Here is a 17,441-nt window from a genome sequence, read left to right on the forward strand (position 1 = left end):
TCTGAACACTCAGATAGGAGAGGGGGAAACAAAACCTTGATAGGAAACTCGAAACAATTCAATAAACGTCATTGTGCATAGCCATTCAGTGGGTTCAAATTACACACTTACACAGGCATGGGGAGGTTATGTGTTGATATTCAGTATGTGTGAATACGTGTGTGGCGGATCCATGAAGCGTGCTAAATCAGTTTGGGTGTAACATCGGCCTGTGCGTGAAAATGTGTTTTTATGTTTCCCGTTTCGCTGGAGATAAATCATGACCCCATTTTTTCATTCACTAGATATTTGCTTAATTAATTTTAGTTAGAACTTCGATTTTTTTTTTTTATTTTAGGCATAATGTCAATTGATTTTTGTAGGAGATTAGTTAATTAAGACTTTAGCATGTAGTCTGGGGTAAATATTGTGTATCACTGCAGAATATATCACATAAACTCATAAATATTAAAATCAATGGTTAGAACAAAATCACTGACTTAACATGGTAGTTTTTCCTCATGGGTATATATTTATACACTCTTACTCATATCCATATATGTGTGTAATGTTTCTCCAGCAGATATGTAAGCATATTGTCTTTATAGCCACTTCTGCCACTGATCTTAATTAATTGAAAATGTCTTCTGCATTATGCCTATGCACTTAGACTGGAAAGGTAGCAGTGACACTTTTTGTTGTTATATGTAAAAAAACATATGAATACCAAGGTAAACAGTTAACAGTTTTAAACTAGAAAAGTTCTTGTGACTGTGAGTAAAGCCCATCTTTCTGAGTAAAGGCTGCAAATTTATACTGCTTTTATTTTTTGGCTCTAATTAGGAACACCTATGAATACAAGAGCACCTGGATCATATTATCATCTGCAGATATGACACTGGAGGACATGAGTTTTATTTCTGCTCATTAGAGCCTTAGTTTTACTCCCACTTATATTCAACCTTTTGCTGTATAGAATAATACCAAAATTACACCTGGCATGTAGTTTCCTTCTTTTTCTTTGAGACTTGCAGATTGAGGTAGTTTAGGATTGAAATAAGACACTCTGGTTCCAGTTACTGAAATCCATTCTTCAGCTGAGAGGAAGGAAGGAACAGGCTATTCATTAGCAACAAAAGAGCTGAATTTCATTGTTTTTCTTCGGTTCTGGTGCTATTAAACTTTTTCAAGGTTTCTTGTTGTTTTCAAACCAAATTCATCAGCTCCAGAAGTATGTTTCATAAATAAAATAGTTCAAGAGCTTAATAAATACCACTCTTCAATAAAATCAGTGTTTTCTATACTATTTGCAAGACACGTTTACCGCGCATCATAAAAAAAAAAATCAAATTCATACTACCCTTATTTAATACAACAGGAAAAGCCAGCAGATCAATACCTGGCTCCGAGCCTGGTGTCACTGGCAGAATTTTGTGGGTTTTTTTATCATGGGTCCATTGGCACAACACCAGGCCCGCTGGCAACAGACAGGGTACACCTGTCTCAAAGGAGGAAAAGGATTTTTGCACAAGAGTTAGCAGGGTTCATTGAAAGAGTTTTAAATTACATTTGAAGGGGGAAAGGGATAAAACCAGACTCGCTGGAGATAAGTCTAGGAGCAGAATGCCAACATTTGACAGACAGTGTGCTAGCACGGTCCTTTGGTCTGCTGTCTCAGTGGAGGTAGGGGATGAAGATCCATGTGATAGCAAAGAGGCAAGGATTATTTATATGTCAGAAACCATGAGAATAGTCATGTATTTATTAGGGCTTTTCCATGGAAAAAGGTGTCAGAATGAATAGCCCAGCTGAAGCACATCTACACCAATGCACACAGCAACACAGGCAACAAATGGCAGGAGCTGAAAGCCATTGTGCAGCAGGAAAACTATGATATAGTTGCCATCATGGAAATGTGGTGGGATGACTCACACAACCAGAGTGCTGCAATGGATGGCTATTAACTCTTCAGAAGGAAAAGGTAAGTAAGGAGAGGCGGTGGGGTAGCCCTGTATGTTAGCGAGAGTTTTGATTGTCTAGAGCTTAATGATGATGATGACAGGGTTGAATGTTTATGAGTAAGGATCAGGGGGAAGGCAAACAAGGTAGATATCATGGTGGGAGTCTGTTACAGACCCAACCAGGATGAAGAGGTAGACGATATATTCTATAAGCAGCTGTGAGAAATCTCACAAATGCTAGCCCTTGTTCTCAGGAGGGACTTCAACTTACCAAACGTTTGCCAGAAATACAATATAGCAGACAGGAAACAGCCTAGAAGATTCCTGGAGTGTGTGGAAGATACCTTCCTGATTCCCAAGTTTTGCTTCAAATTCTCAAAGCAGAACTCCATCTAAAGCCACTACATTTGCCTAATTTTGTTAGAAATCCATGAGTCATGGCCCAGTATTGTGAAAATGGGTCTGAGTTCTTTTGAAAGCTTGTGGCCATTACAGTCCTTTCCTATAAATGCAGTCTGAGTCACAGACTTGAAACCTGAAATAAGATTAATTTCCCCTGAAATGAAGTTTGAATGGATATATTTCTGTTTGATTCTCTGCATTTTTTAGTTCACGTTTCACCCAATGTCGTACAGAATGTGATCATAAGAATTGAATGCTTTATTGGAAGATACATACGTATGTGCGTACACATATGGGTACATGTATACATACATGTATATATATTTCTTACTTGTATATGTCTAGCAGTTTCCTATGTTACAGGAGGTGAAGAAATGCTCCTTGCATCTACAGCAATAGGTGAAGTTAAGGTAGTTATGCTTACTTCCTTCCTGTCAAAGCCCATTCCAAATTTTCCAACCACCTTTGGGGATGTACTATACTCTGTAAAGATAAACCTGTAATTCATTACAGACAGTTTCTCTGTGATAATCATAGAATCACAGATAATCATAATAAATCATTGCTTGATCTTGCTCTTAGACCACTTTTTCACTTGCTGTTTCACAGTGGGATATGGTGCAGCCTGACAGAGGTGTCTATGTGAGTGGTACATGTTTGGTCCAAACTATTTGTCCAAGCTCCTTCTGCAGAGAATGCAGGCCTTCCAGAATGTGAATTCTTCACCCTATCTGAGGTATTAGTCATAGAGTTGGGTTGGAGAACCTTCCAGTAGTACTGACCTGTCCCCAGAACTGAATCTGGCCAGGGATATAAAATGCAACAAGAAGAGCTTCTCTAGGTATGTAGGGGACAAAAGAAAGTTCAAGGAAAATGTAGGCCCTCTCCAGAAGGGAACTGGTGTCCTGGTTACCCAAGACATGGAGAAGGCTGAGATACTCAGTGACTTTTTTGCCTCAGTCTTCATCGATAAGAGCTCCTGTCCCACCACCCAAGCTGTAGAAGGTGCAAGCAGGGACTGCGAGGATGAAGAACTGCCCACTGTACTCGAAGAGCAGGTTCGGGATCATCTGAGGAACTTAAAGGTGCAAAAGTCCATGGGACCTGTTGAGATCCATCCGCGGGTCCTGAGGGAACTGGCGGATGAAGTTGCCAAGCCACTGGCTATCATATTTGAGAAATCGTGGCGGTCTGGTGAGGTCCTCGATGACTGGAAGAGAGGGAACATAACCCCAATTTTTAAAAAGGGGAATAAGGAAGACCCGGGTAACTACAGGCCGGTCAGCCTCACCTCTGTGCTTGGCAAGGTCGTGGAGCAGATTCTCCTGGAAACCATGCTAAGGCACATGGAGAGCAAGGAGGTGGTTGGTGACAGCCAACATGGCTTCACCAAGGGCAGATCGTGCTTGACCAATTTGGTGGCCTACAACGGGGTGACAGCATCGGTGGACAAGGGACGAGCAACGGATATCATCTACCTGGAGTTGTGCAAAGCTTTTGACACTGTCCTGCACGACATCCTTCTCTCTAAACTAGAGAGACTTGGGTTTGATGGACAGACCACTCGGTGGGTAAGGAGTTGGCTGAATGGCCGCACTCAGAGAGTGGTGGTTAATGGCTCGATGTCCATGTGGAGACTGGTCATGAATGGCGTCCCTCAGGGGTCCATGTTGGGCCCGGCCCTGTTCAACATCTTTGTCGGCGACATGGACAGTGGGATAGAGTGCACCCTCAGCAAGTTTGCCGATGACACCAAGCTGTCTGGTGCTGTCAACATGCTAGAAGGGAGGGATGCCATCCAGAGGGACCTTGACAGGCTGGAGAGGTGGGCCCGTGCCAGCCTCATGAAGTTCAACCAGGCCAAGTGCAAGGTCCTGCATCTGGGTCGTGGCAATCCCAAGCACAAATACAGGCTGGGCGGAGAATGGATCGAGACCAGCCCTGAGGAGAAAGACCTGGGAGTGTTGGTAGATGAGAGGTTCAACATGAGTGGGCAATGCGCCCTTGCGGCCCAGAAGGCCAACCGCATCCTGGGCTGCATCAAGAGGAGCGTGGCCAGCAGGTCGAGGGAGGTGATTCTGCCCCTCTACTCTGCCCTGGTGAGACCCCACCTGGAGTACTGCGTCCAGTTCTGGAGTCCCCAACACAAGAAGGACATGGACCAGTTGGAAAGGGTCCAGAGGAGGGCCACAAAGATGATAAGAGGGCTGGAGCACCTCTCCTATGAGGACAGGCTGAGAGAGTTGGGGCTGTTCAGCCTGGAGAAGAGGAGGCTCTGGGGAGACCTGATAGCGGTCTTCCAATACCTCAAGGGGGCCTACAGGAAAGATGGGGAGAAGCTGTTCAGTAGGGCCTGTTGTGATAGAACAAGGGGTAATGGGTTTAAATTAGAAGGAGGTAGGTTTAGATTAGATATTAGAAAAAAATTTTTTACAATGCGAGTTGTAGAACACTGGAACAGGTTGCCCAGAGAGGTGGTGGATGCCCCATCCCTGGAATCGTTCAAGGCCAGGCTGGATGAGGCTCTGAGCAACCTGATCTAGTCAGGGATGTCCCTGCTTCTTGCAGGGGGTTTGGACTAGATGACCGTTGAAGGTCCCTTCCAACTCTAACTATTCTATGATTCTATGATTCTATGATGCCATCCAGAGGGACCTTGACAGGCTGGAGAGGTGGGCCTGTGCCCACCTCATGAAGTTCAACCAGGCCAAGTGCAAGGTCCTGCACATGGGTCAGGGCAATCCCAGGCAAAAATACAGGCTGGGCAGGGAATGGATTGAGAGCAGCCCTGAGGAGGACTTGGGAGTGCTGGTGGTCGAGAAGCTCAACATGAGCCGGCAATGCGCCCTTGAGGCCCAGACGGCCAACCATATCCTGGGCTGCATCAAGAGGAGCGTGGCCAGCAGATCGAGGGAGGTGATTCTGCCCCTCCACTCTGCCCTGGTGAGACCCCACCTGGAGTACTGCATCCAGTTCTGGAGTCCCCAACACAAGAAGGACAAGGACCAGTTGGAGAAGGTCCAGAGGAGGGCCACAAAGATGATAAGAGGGCTGGAGCACCTCTCTTTTGAGGACAGGCTGAGAGAGTTGGGGCTGTTCAGCCTGGAGAAGAGGAGGCTCCGGGGAGACCAGTACCTCAAGGGGGCCTACAAGAAAGATGGGGAGAGGCTGTTCAGTAGGGCCTGTTGCAATAGGACAAGGAGTAATGGTTTTAAAATAGAGGGGGGTAGATTTAGATAGGATATTAGGAAAAAATTTTTTACAATGAGAGTTTTAGAACACTGGAATAGATTGCCCAGAGAGGTGTTTGGTGCCCCATCCCTGGAAACATTCAAGGCCAGGCTGGATGAGGCTCTGAGCAACCTGATCTAGTCAGGGATGTCCCTGCTCCTTGCAGGGGGGTTGGACTAGATGTCCTTTGAAGGTCCCTTCCAACCCTAACCATTCTATGATTCTTTGATTCTATTATTCTACACGAAGTTTGCAGAATTGTTAAATACCTCACCTTTATGCGGTACGCTCAGAAATCCTGAAATTTAGCCATGTATTGTCTTTAAAACGGCTAAGGTTATACTTTCTGCAATATTTTGTTGCTTTCGTCTCATTGAAATCAAAGAGCATTAGGAGTCTACGCACCCTTAAGGAACAGTACCTGTGACTTTGGGCTGCATTTGACACTTTCTGAGAAATCAAAGGAAGACAGATCTTTTATGTCCATGGTAGCCTTTGCTGCTTTGGAGACACATTGCAGAGGCTTATGCTGCTTACATTTCTTATGTGGATAGAACCTGTGAAACCATACCTCCAAGCAAAGGAGTTTCCTTGTTCATGAATGCCATCTCCAAATTGATTACAGCTGCAGGTCTGTCCAATTTCAGCTCCTTTGCTGAGGTTATTACAAGTCAGAATAAGCTGTAGTCTGGCCTTGTAGTGTACTTTCTCTGCCAAAAAGAAAGAAACAGAAGGAACAAAGGCTCCCAGGACAAGAAACTAAAATTGAGATGATTAGGAGTCGATTTTGATCATGGTAAAACACTGATGATAGAAATAATATATTGCATCAGAAACTAGGTCTAAATTGATTGTGTAGAAAAATGTATAAATTTATTTTTCAACATATTTTTAATGAGATATTTTTAGAATAAAATTTAGATCTTTGCACTGATGCATCAAAAATATCTCCACAGAATTTAGAGCAAAACCTCTGAAAATGTGGTAATGTCCATTTTCTGGCTAATTTATTTCATTTTATCCCTTTAATTATTGTTTACCTTAAGATCTTATCTTTATGAACAGGTTTATAAATCATAATTTAAGGGCACCTACAGGAAAGATGGGGAGAAACTCTTCAGTAGGGCCTGTTGCAATAGGACAAGAGGTAATGGTTTTAAAATAGAGAGAGGTAGATTCAGACTAGATATTAGGAAAAATTTTTTTACAGTGAGGGTTATGGAACACTGGAAGAGGTTGCCCAGAGAGGTGGTTGATGCCCCATCCCTGGTAACATTCAAGGCTGGGTTGGATGAGGCTCTGAGCAAGCTGATTTGGTTGGAGATGTCCCTGCTCCTTGCAGGGGGGTTGGACTAGATGATCTTTAAACGTCCCTTCCAGCCCAAACTATTCTGTGATTCTATGATTCTAAGACACTGGACTAGAGACACCCTGAGTGTCCTTCAAACTTGTATTATTTTCTGATTCCAGGAGAAAAATGCAAAATTTACCAAAGGGAGATGAGACAGTCTGCACAAGCCTACACCTTTCCCTTGCCAATCCTTGACCAAAGGAGGATTTGATGGGGGAGAACATTGGCCACAGGAAGCAGGAAAAAGAGACTCTGCCACAGAAGCTCCTTGGCAAGGACTGACTAAGAGCTAAATGGAAATTTGAGTCCATTTGTTTTAACCTTTCCAAAAGCATTTGAGTCATCACACTTTATGGGGAAATGGTTGTAAGAAATTTAACTCTGTTGTGTGTTATACTAGGCAGAGCACTGGAAACTTTTTCATAAACATTCATTAAAATTTGAACATTAATTTAATTCTGGCCATGCTAATAACCCTGTCTTTCTAAAATTTGCCTGAAATAAATGTGTACATTCAGATGGAAATTTTTCAATTTACAATTGTAGTTTGTGTAAGTTATTTGCTTATAATTACATGTTTAGCTAAGTGAAATGCAAATCAATGTACTTTCCATCACATAAAGATGACAAAGAAGCTTTTAATGGTCTAAAAAGGCTTATGTTGGAAAAAAAATTTGTGTTTAAATGCAATAGACAAGAAGAGATGAGAGAGGACACTGAAATTTCACATCTTGCAGTATTATTGATGACAATAAGAAATAAAACGGAAGGATTAGGAGGCTAGAGATAATAAGTTACACATTTGATATACGAAATGTATGGTGACAGCAAGGTGTCCATTGTAAATATTGCTGTAAGAGAGACTTGTCTGGTTAAAAAGGAAGAGACTAACAAGAAAGAGAGAAGTTTGGATTGTAATAACAATAAAATTTTACTTGAAACTATACTAATAAATGAGACCTGCCTAAAACAATTGGCCCTTCAAAGGACCTTGTCAAATAGCTTGAGCTTAGAGGGTCTTTATTGCAACTGGAGATAGAAAGATGAAATACTCAAATGCATCAAAGTAATAGTCCAGTTAAAGGACTTGATTCCTTATTCTTTTTCATACATTCTCATCATTGACTTGGCTGGAGACAGTTTACATAAGAGTAAACCTGTGAAGGGAGAGTGGACAGCCACAGCCTCAGCTGAGGGCAGTTGGCACAGCTCTGACAACACTGAGAAATTTGCCCTTAAAAATTGACAGTATTACTGGTGATTCTAACTCTGCCCTGTCTGTGCAAATATCTTTGGTGATAAGCCAGGTTCATCGTTGTCAGCCAGAGTTGGTGTCTCTCCATGGCACTGTTGAACAGTTTAGCATTAGATTCATCTCACTGTACAAAGAATGTTATACATTTTAAGACAGTGATGTTTCAAGCCAACTTTTGTGTGTCTGGTTTGGGTATCAAATTCCTACTACATGCTGTACATGTTGTAATAGGAAAGAAATGTCTCACTATGACATATTGCTGCAATTTAGAGCACTAAGTTAAAGGTAATGACAATGTGTTTATAAAACAGTATGATTTCATTGTCCTTAATCCCTCTCTTTCCCCTGTAGCTTACCAGACATCTTTACTTCAGTCAATTCAAATAGCTGCATTAACATTACTGATACCCCCATGCAAGATATCTCTTGAGCAAATAATAGTGAATACAATTGGGAAGCAGAGCTGCCAGGAGGAGGCTGGACTGGTGCCTTCTGCTGATGAGGTTGGGCTGTTGCACACGCACTGCTGGTATCCCGGGAAGGGCTGGGATGCCAAAAGGGAACACTTGTCAGCATGAACCAGTGCAACCTTCTAAAAAATCTTGGAAGCATTTAAGGCTCAGTAATTGGGCGTATTCTAGCTTGGTTTTCTTCCAAGTGGGTTCTTCTCCAGCTCTTCCTAGCTTGGAAATATTAATGAATTATCCTTATTGCTGAGCAATGCTTTTTCCACAGAGCGCGGTTCCAGTTGTTTTAGTGCATTTGCTTCACATTCCCCACATAGGGGATTTTTTTGCCCACTTTCCATGGCAAATCTAGCAAACAAGCAAAAAAAAAAATGCTAACCTCACGTATTTTTTGAAAGCACTATTCAAATTAGGGACTTAATTAAACTTGGCCAGATAACTTATTTGATATTTTTCATCTGTTTATACAATGAAAGTGTAATGTTGTTGTTTGTAGCTACATAAACTTTAAACCTAAACAGTGCGATATACAGATAGTAATGCCTGTTCCCTGATCCCTGACCTTTAAGAATGGAACTGGAGAAAACAGACAGAGTTTTGTTCTGTTTTCAGGATTCCTATGTCAGATGGTATGCCCATGAAATATCTGACACAAGACAGAAATAGTTCTGTGTGGCTAAGGCTAACAATGCATCACAGTTTTTTGATGGTAGGAAGTGAATTATAAGCTTAGCATAAAAGAAATACAGATCAAAAGGGAATCTCTGAGGAAACACACAGGCACTTTGAACAAACCAATGGAAGAATTTCACTTTTTCTTTATTGACAGTTTATAAAGAAGAAAACTGGAAAATGTATTTTATCAAATTATTACTGACAAATTAGTCACTATCTCTAATCAGTATCTGCTGAGTCATGTTTTACTTCTTTGAAATTCCCCCTTAGACTCCTCTTTGCCACAGATTCAGGTGCAAATTATCCACAAGGGGAGACAGAAGCAACCTCTCACTATCCCGAGTAACCAGCTTTACAGCTCAGTCAGACACTCAATTTCTTCATTCATATTTTTGTTTAAAGTAACAGTGAATACAACAGGCAACTAATCTACCAAATGCTCTCCAATAAATGCCTGAAGTTTATTGCGCGGGTTTTCAATTAAAAACTACTTGTGTCTAGCTTTAAGACTTAACTCAATTTTCAGGAACCCCATTTGGGATGCCTTACGGGAACATGAATTACCGAAAATGTGAAGTCTTACAGAAGAAGCCTTGTATTTTATAAAGCAGAATGCTTACAATATCATTAAAATTGAAGCAACATTTAACTGCCTAAAGACATACAATAGTTTTATTGTGATAATAGCACTGATGAACTCAAGGCACACAAACAAAAATTTGTGATGCTTAGCTAGTTGTCAAGGATCATAAAAGTGAAGCACCTGACCCATCATGGTGATTTAAAGCCCCTAGGTCTCTCTAGAAAGCTTTTGGAGAAGATATGTACACATGAAAGCTTATAGGCTAGGGAAGCCAACAGGAAACCATAGAAAGGGCTGGCATCTGATTTACTTCCTCCTGACTGGTATTATGTAGCCAAACCACTGGCTGAGTTGTTCTATAAGAAGACTCATGACATGGTATCTACACCTGCAGTGTGGTGCCACACTGAGCAGTGCTCATGCTTTCTGAAAATGTCTGCTACGGAAAAAGTGTTTACTGCTTGGGTAACAGTCTAGTTATTGGGTCACTTGTAGTACTTGTAGCGAATGTGGAATTTTTTTTTCATTTCCTTCCTCACCCTAAAACATTCGAAGCATAGTTTTTTCCACCACATACATATAAGACTGACCTCATCAGTCAGCATGGTGGATTAGAGTATTTTGGGAGGGAAAATCAGCATTGCTACAGATGCAGGGACATTTACTACTTCAGTGCCAGCATCCTTGGACTTAAACTCATGTAATGGAAAAATCTAAGTATGTCGTATATTATAGGGAGAGCAACAACTGCAGTTCATAATTTGCTTTTGTTTTTATTTCAGAATAAGAAAAGGGTTAAAAATAACAGATTCAGCATGTTCTTAGCAAAAAAAAAAAAAGAAAAAAAAAAGGTTATATGTGTCAGCATCATGTGATAGGAAACTTTTAGGCAAAAAAAAAAAGTGGCAAGTTTCTGCCCGTCCGGGAAGGAGAAGGAAAAGTGGTACTGTCATATCAGCGATTGCCAACGGTATTTTTAAAGTGCAAAAACATTTTTTGCAAAAACATGCAAAACCAAAAAAAAACCATTTTTTTTTTCTGCAAGCTCATCTGTTGAAAGATTGGTTAAATTAAAAAAAAAAAAAAAAAAAAAGATTGCCAACTAGTCTGAGGGAGAAAGTGGAAGCAGAAAAGCCTGACTGGCATGTAACCATCAAAAGGTCAGAAGTTCAAATCTTGCTCATGTTTGATTACTTCTAATCCACTTCTATACTGAAAGAACAGCATCTTTTAAAGGGAAAATGAGTGGACTGAAGACTGATAATTCCCAACATGATTCCAAGTTGGAAAGCAAATAAATTCATCAGATAAAAATAATTTCACAATGACAATCCTGTTGAGTTATTACTATAACAGCACCAGACTGTGTTAGTGTCTGGCTCCTGAATTTTTCCAGCGAGCACCTTTACTCTCCTGTTTCCCTTTGAACTGTTAATTAATCATTTTGGCTTGGGTTTGAGCTCTCCTGCATTTAACGTCCATCTTTGAAACATGTGGCCTAACACACGCTTCTTTCAATTAGGTGCGATAGCAAAGCCAGCTTGGAATAAAAACATGAAACCAGCTACAAGCGACACTGCAATTAGCACTGAGGCTGCAGCCTCTTGCCTCTCCATGTTGAAGCTGTGCCTGATACAAGACATAAAGATTAGAAGTAGGTCAGATGAGTAACTCATGAATAGTTAATAACTATTTAGCTACTGTCTTGAGTAGCTGTTGTGAAAAGGCGCCAAGGGGAACAACCACGAGCGTTAATCTATTGCAGAAAATAATCCATTGCCTCAATTGGTTCCAAATGGGCCAATGGACAGGAGCCCACTTAAAAGGGTGATTTTTAAAGGAGTGTGTTTCTGAAAAATGCAAAATAAGACTCCTTCGACTGAACAGTAGTTAAGAAAAATAGCTTTTATACATGCAAAACACAGGAAAAATGAACAGGAATATGCTTACTTTCTGGAAAAGGCAGTTAACATTGAAACCATGACTGTTCCTGACTTGTTATTTAGTGGTCTGTTCAATTAATGACTAACGCAAATAATTAAATGAGAAATATGACTGCCCTACTGCTTTGCAAGAGAGCAAGTTAAAAGATAACCTATCGTGTGCCATAAACATTCATCACACTTTCATTCACCTATTGTATTTTTAATTGGTGATTAATAATACTAATATAACTGAACATAGATGCAATACATTCAGTAGGTGATTGCATGAGGGATGAACTAGACACTAAATTCCATATATACTCCTGCCTCTGTCACAGATTTCTCAGTTCTCTCGCAAGCTGTACACTGGACATGAAGAAATTTTATTGCTAAATATGCAGAAGACAAAGCAGTGTTATGTACAAAGGTGAACAAGCAAGCTGTGTTAAAATTTTAAATAGAGCTGATTGCCTAGTTCTTACTGAAATTAAATTTGGAAAGTGTCTATAAAACAGAAAAAGCCATTTGCCAAGGTGATACTGAGGTTCCTAACAAATTGTGCAGCTAAGTATCTTCAAAATTTTTGCCTGATGTCCAGAAGTTATCGAGTAGTAAGGCACAGTGTAATTCACAGCCAAGTTTACTCTGCATTAATTTCCTTGATTACCTATGTCCTGAGTTCCTCCATCTGTAAAGTGATTATTGCAAAACTTAACTCCCTCCTTCACAAGCTTTTCTGAAGATTACTTAACTGTGAAGAAATTAAATGCTGAATCAGTCCAAGAGGTAACTCCCTCCATAACATTTGTTAAGAGCTGCAAATGCATTTGTACTTCCACTCTTCCCATACATAGCTCATACATTTCTGTGTTGGAAAACTACGCTGCGACTTAGGGGAAAGATTCTTCTTCATGAAGCTATAAAGACAGAACAGGCTCAGTCTATAATCCCCTACTCAGCTCCAGGGAATGAAGTAGAAAATCTGTAGCTGATTAGAAATATTTTTTTACACACATTTTGGCCAGAGCCAGTCTCTTATCCAGCTTTTCCATCTTAAACAAAAGGAAGAAAACTCTGATGACGATCAGACTCTGTTGTAAAAAATTCTTCTGTTTTGTTCCAATAAATATAATATTGATTTTATTGTCTTATGTCTCTGTGCTTAGAGAAACAGAAATTTCCCGCAGGTATTATTGTTATCATCCTCTCTTATGAAGTCTTTGTCAATAATTGCACCATATTTCTCCCAATGTAACATGACACTATTAACTTTTTAGGATGAAATGAAGAGAATGCCCGAAGAGATACTGTAAATTTATAGAAGATATTAAAATTGCTGCTGAATTACAGATATAACTATTTAGTTAATTATCTTACTGAAAATAATAGCTCTGAATATTGTCTCTTTTAGACAAGAGAAAACCAGCAGTTGTTACATGAAATCAAGAAAATTGCACATTTGTAATATCACTGTGAGATAAGTGCCACTTAGAAGAGGCATAAAAGACCCTTGTTTCTGTTTTTTGTTAAGGAGCTTGGGCTGGGTTTGGGGTTTGGATTTTTCTTTTTGTTTGGGTTTTGTTGTTGTTTTCCAAAAGTAAACTGCAATTTTTCAGGTTTGGAGAAGAGACAGCTAGGACAAATGTTTTTAAATTGTGGAAATGGTAGACAAGCCCCATGATATAAAACCTAGCAGGAGTTTCCACAGCACAAGGGAGCTGAGAGAAGAGCAGTACCTCTTCAGCAGGGCCTGTTGCAAGAGGGTGAGAGGTAATGGTTTTAAAATACAGGGAGGTAGATTCAGACTAGGCATTAGGAAATTTTTTTTTACAATGAGGGTGATGGAACACAGGAACAGGTTACCCAAAGAGTGGTGGATGCCCCATCCCTGGAAACATTCAAGGCCAGGCTGGATGAGGCTCTGAGCAACCTGATCGCATTGGAAATGTCTCTGCCTCTTGGAGGAGGGTTGGACTAGATGACCTTTAAAGGTCCCTTCCAACCCAAACTATTCTATGATTCTGTGATTCCCACTATGGGCAGTGAGGCTCTGGAGAGCAAGATCTGCCATAGATAGCTGCTGAGGGAGGCAGGCAGGACCAGCACATTCAAACAGGTGCCTTCAAGCATGGATATTAAAAGGATGAGGCAGGTGCATATGGTCCTTAACACAGCAAACATGGATGCTGAAGGAGCATCAGGCAGCGGACTGCAGGAAGCAACCAGGCTTCCATGGTCTTCCAAACAGCAGCTCCTATTGCCACTGCTGGAGAGAGAGTATTGTGCTAGAGACATGCAGATCAGCACCAGTAGAGATTTCTTAAGTTCTTCTGTTCTTAAAAACATTTCACTTCATCCTTTAATAAACAAGATTCTGTGGAAAAGGTGAAAAAACAAAGTTGTATTTAGGTATGGTGAGATGTGACAAACAAGATCAAGGGAAATAGAGTATTTAAAAACATCACACACATTTCTAATTTAGCTTCACTCTGGAATAGATGCCTGTGGCTTTTGACCACAAAATTACAACACAACCCTCTGACATGGTAAGAATTTGTGCTTCTTGTTAGATTTTACCTGTTAATATGCAGATGCTGTTGTCTACAGCACACCCATGTTTATATAAGAGGGAAGGAGAGAGGTCAGACAGCAGAAACAACTGCAAAAGCAGCCAAAACCCAGTGTACTGGGTGGCATCTCTAACATAGCAGCAACCTGGGTCACCTTCCTTCCCATCAGCCTCAGACACATAGCCTCCCACCAAGGACTCTGGAAGCACTCAAACCCCAATTATGCCTTATAATTCACAGTCACATTCATTTTAGATGACCAGCCAGCAGAGGCAGATTCAACAAGCATCTTTGGCCAAGTCTGGTGCTGTCTGCACTGTCATTTTCTCTCTCTGTTTCGTTTCAGGATCCTAGTCCTTTGATTATCCACGCTGTCCCAGGGTCAAAACAGCACTGCATGGGTGCTGGGGCAAGTGCTATGTCACATAAACGTGAATAAATCTTCCCTTCCCACCCCTTCCCTTCCCTCTTCTCACAGTTAAACAGGAAATTTAGCTTGCAAGGATTCAGTCTTTCACCTCCATACATGCCAGAATATGCTCACATGTTGAGTTTGATATCTGTAAGATTGTCAAGTTCAGCCTTGTCAATGCTAACAGGCAAAAATGTTATACTTACCAGAATTCAGGTCTTTATTCCAGAGTGAAATTTCAGCATTTCCATGAACAAGCACTGATCTGGCCATAAAAATGATGAAATTCACAATCAAGATTTTTGTTTTAATGGATTTATCCCAGGTTGGACATTTTCAAGAAAACGAAAGGATTTTGGAAGGGAAGAGCATAGAATATTAATGGAGCACAGACAGGAAAAGGGGGCTTCAGCAAAATAGATGCTCTCCCTGATCATAATCTCATTAATATATTTGAAGCTTCAAATAGTTTACTGCCTGGTTTCAGAGCTGATTAGCTTTATACAGTTGGTTTGGCAAGATGTGCATTCTTCAGATAGCTGAATGGATGGAACAGAGATTCAGCTTGTTCTCCAGTAGTTTGCAATAGCGTAGTAAAACCTACTCTGCTTCTCTGCAGCTTTCTGCCGTCTGTCCTGACATTTCTTTCTTATTGCAACAGGATAGAAGAGGAGGTTGAGAGCTGCATGCCACCGAGGGACTGCCTTGAACATTTCTTATAATGGGTGAAAATCCCTGCTCTTTCATTTGTGTAGGAAAGAAGAACAACAAATGGTCTGAGCAAAATTGCTGGAACACATGACATCCTGTTCAGGAATGAAATGTGCAATAACAAACTTGCTATTCTCTCCAGAAAAATGTCTAGCTAGCAGCAGCATGGAAGAAATTCACAACCAAAATAAAATGGCAGAGTGCCACATAGTGCTTCAGTGCTTAAGGCTGTGGTAAATTTTTTATTAGAGACGTCTACGCATCCCAAAGGTTGAAGCCATTTCCAGTGACCTAGCTATCGTGAGTTTATGGCAGCGCTCAGGTTTGCACAGAATCAGTGGAAAGGCCAGTCACTGAGTAACTGCACTGTGCATTACTGCTGCCATTTCAGTTTTCTAAGATTTATGTTAAAGGATACCTTTATTTTCGTCTATGGTGGTCACATATGAAGAACCGATATGCCCCTCAGTGACAGTCAGTTATTATCTTACCTTGCCCTCAGGATAGATTATGCTGTTTTGTTTTGTGGCAGCTGTCACAATTTCCAAGAGGCATCTGAACCCGAGTTCCTGTCTTGAAGAGTTCTCCAAGAAGACTGTTGGACTGAATGATCCAATGTCTACTGATGAAAACCATACCTCTGCAAAACAAGTGAAAGTGATTTCTTACCCTATTTGAAGTTTTTAATATTGGGCAGGAGAGGATGTTAATTCAAAGAAGAAAGGTAGCAAGAATGTTGTAGTTTAGTAGATAACTGAGAGACCAGACACATATGTGACAGAAAGTTTACAAAGGTAACCAAGCCAAAGATATCTCAAACTTCCAAATGAAACTCAGCATGTAAGAAACCCATTCTACCATCTTGTCTTCAGTTCTTCAGTACAGCCACATTTTTTGCTTTTTTTTTTCTTTAAGCTCAATATTTCAAACTGCAAAATACTTTCTGAAAGTCATCAACCACCCTTAGCTTCTATAGAGTGTGGTAAATCTTCACATCCCTTGAAAATCCCAGAACCTCAAGGGGTCAGAACCTTTATCTCAAAAATAAAAATAGTCCAGAAGTTCAGCTCTCTGCGGAACTGTGGAGTCAGAAGTACCACAGGTTTAGATTTACGGGTAATATTTCATTAAGGAAGAAATGCTGGGATTTGTTGTTGCTGTTGTTTTCTTGTTTTATCTTTCCTTTAAAAATTCCAAAGTCTCTTGTGAAGCCTGCGACATCCCGTGAGTGGAAGCTGTGCATGATGAGAAGCAGAAAGTTCCTTAAAAGACTATCTGATAAGCCCTAAAGTAGAATCAAGTTGTATTCACTTTAACCTTATCTGCAGAGATTCCACCACTGAACAAAAAGTTCTCAGGAAATTGTAAATATAAAAGCCAGGCATTTGTGATGATTTTAAGAACACATGTGTGCTGTCATGAAGGAGAATCATTCCATCTTCATGGAGTCACAGACTTTAAAGGCCAGAATTTACTTCCTGAAAAACACAAGCCAGAAAATTTCACTCAATATATTTTGTACACGGTATTTCCTTTCTTTAAATGAATTGCCAGTAGTATTAACTTGATAGGGTGATTAAAATAGTTTCCATAGACAGTTTTAGGGAAAGCCATTCTTTGAATTAATATGTACACAACTGGTCAAACCTTTCTCTGGTGGACCTACACTGAATTGGAATTACAGATGTCACACAGCTGCCCCAATAGTATCTGCTGGGAAAAAGGATGCCAATACAGTATGATTTGTTGGTATCTATACTCAGTAAATGCAAGACGTTCTTCAGCAGTTTCATCTTGTACTGGCAAATCTGTGTTTTGTGTAACATTATTTTCCCCGTAACTGCAGAATTATCAGATTTACATCAATGGCTTGTGAAGCAAACAAGGCAGCAAACACAAAAAAAACACCACCATATATT

General features: G+C 40.5%; 1 long non-coding RNA gene across 3 annotated transcripts in view; it reads right to left on the bottom strand.

The window, feature by feature from the left end:
- Positions 1-17,441, bottom strand: part of LOC147601244 (uncharacterized) — a 216,510-nt gene that overhangs the window by 128,949 nt on the left and 70,120 nt on the right. For 2 of the 3 annotated variants that reach the window (XR_015258278.1, XR_015258279.1), the window contains exons 3-6: positions 16,840-17,000; positions 16,014-16,162; positions 15,018-15,076; positions 9,447-14,203 (exon numbers count right to left, since the gene is read on the bottom strand). This is a non-coding gene — a long non-coding RNA (uncharacterized LOC147601244). Of the gene's footprint in view, positions 1-9,446; positions 14,204-15,017; positions 15,077-16,013; positions 16,163-16,839; positions 17,001-17,441 lie in introns of those variants that run through there. The other variant, XR_015258280.1, reaches the window with a different exon arrangement.

This window comes from Chlamydotis macqueenii, chromosome 3 (genome assembly GCF_036417535.1).
Source record: "Chlamydotis macqueenii isolate bChlMac1 chromosome 3, bChlMac1.mat, whole genome shotgun sequence".
Taxonomy (NCBI): domain Eukaryota; kingdom Metazoa; phylum Chordata; class Aves; order Otidiformes; family Otididae; genus Chlamydotis; species Chlamydotis macqueenii.